The sequence below is a fragment of the Austrofundulus limnaeus genome, unplaced genomic scaffold (assembly GCF_001266775.1).
Source record: "Austrofundulus limnaeus strain Quisiro unplaced genomic scaffold, Austrofundulus_limnaeus-1.0 Scaffold1025, whole genome shotgun sequence".
Lineage (NCBI taxonomy): Eukaryota > Metazoa > Chordata > Actinopteri > Cyprinodontiformes > Rivulidae > Austrofundulus > Austrofundulus limnaeus.
In genome coordinates this window covers 51875-53759 of record NW_013953427.1, presented here as the reverse complement: position 1 = coordinate 53759, position 1885 = coordinate 51875, and positions in this window count along the sequence as shown.

The following is a 1885-nucleotide window of genomic DNA, read 5'->3' as shown; positions in this document are numbered from 1 at the left end:
TGCCATCAGGTGGATGGAGACAAACCTGAAGGAGGAGAATGTCGTTGGTTACTCATCRTTCGACCTCCGTCTTTTCACGCGGACCTGTTCGGAGTTGCAGTCCTCCCTGCGCCTCCTGGAGGAGCTGGGGCCAGCAGGGGCCTCAGCAGCAGGAGGCCAGCAGGGGCCTCAGCAGCAGGAGGCCAGCAGGGGCCTCAGCAGCAGCCGATGGAACCTCAGCTGTCATATCTGACAGCTGAGAACAATCAGCTACAATCATTACTGAGGTCAGAAACAATCGTTTAAAATCTAAACCTGTCAGGAGCAAAACCAGATTTAATGACCAGTTTCACTCTGATAGTCAACACAATTATAAAAAAATGTTCATGTCTGATTTTACTGGTTATTTAAACTGTTTACAAGGAAACTTTAACGCAACTGGAATTAAAAATAATTCACAAAAACATTTTATAACATGTTATGTCATAATTATGTTGTACAAAAAGGTTTACGCTGAATTTTGGGTCTTTCACAGAAAAGAAACATTATAAATCCTAAACTATAAAAAAGTATCTCTCTGAAAGAATGAAAAAGGCAGGCGGGGCAGACAATGAGCTCGATCTGAGCTCAAACAAAAAATTATAAAACTTATTTATGTCTTATTCTTATTTCAGCATTTGACCAGACTATTAGAAACTAGAGAATTTGCATTTCCAGTGAAAATGCTTGTGTGAATGCCTCTTTTGCTGAAAACTTTAGCTAAGAACAGCTAAGAAACCTCCTTCCGCAATTTTTATGCTACTTCAACCACTCATATATCAAAATGTTCAGCACATTCAGGACATTCTGGCTATGACTTTTGAAATTTTAACTCTTTATACTTTTTAGCAAATGCAAATTTTAGCAATTTTGATGATGATGATATCAGTGAAATCAGTCTGTTCCAATGGAAATGCATAAATAGAGCAGCTATATGCTGATGATGATGATGTCATCAGTAACATCATCAGTTTGTTTAATGGAATATATGATCTCCATGGCAACAGAATGTTCAGCTCTTATGACATCACTGTTATATCAGTTCTGTTTCCAGTCAGTTCACTGATTCATTCAAATCAACAGCAAACAGAGAGCATTTCCTCTGAGGAGTTATATAGTTTACCTACTGAAGAGATGGAAAATAATGTGCTAGCAAGTTTTGCAAAGCTGCGGGACAAGTTGATGGAAATAAGACGCAGATATGATCRGAATATTGAATATATCTTTATGGAACATCAAACCTTGGAAAACCTGGAGGAAACAAAAAAGCAACTCGATATAAAACAAATTAATACAGAGTCTAAATATAGAGTAGTGTGGAAAAAGTTGCTGGAAACATATAGAAACACTTTAACATGTGACGGGACACTTCTTTCAACTTTAGAAATGAATATAAAATATCTGGCGGAAGAGTTGGCTACAATTGGCAATAAGCTAAAAACTATAGACCTAGAACGTTCTGCAGAAATCTCCAGACTATATGACATTGATAAAATATACAATGAAACAGAAGGATTTATTCTGAAAGACATTGTTAGTACTATAGCTCGTTTCAAACTCATGGAAAATCAAGTACTTGTTAGTGACATGTATATAAATTTGCCTGAAGACAAAAGGTTGGTTGTAGAAGAAAAAATCAAAGAAGTTAAAAAAGAGTATTCTTATTTAGAAAATCTCAGAAATTATATTGACCATAAAAGGTATAAATTGGATGGAGATCCCATTATTAAAGTCTCCTCAGAGGATCTACGAAAACAAGAGGAACTCCTTCACCATCTTGAACTTGAACTGGGTTTTACACCGTCACCTACCTACAAAAATGTAATATGGAAATTAGATGACATAAAGACGTGTGCTCCTAAGCCCC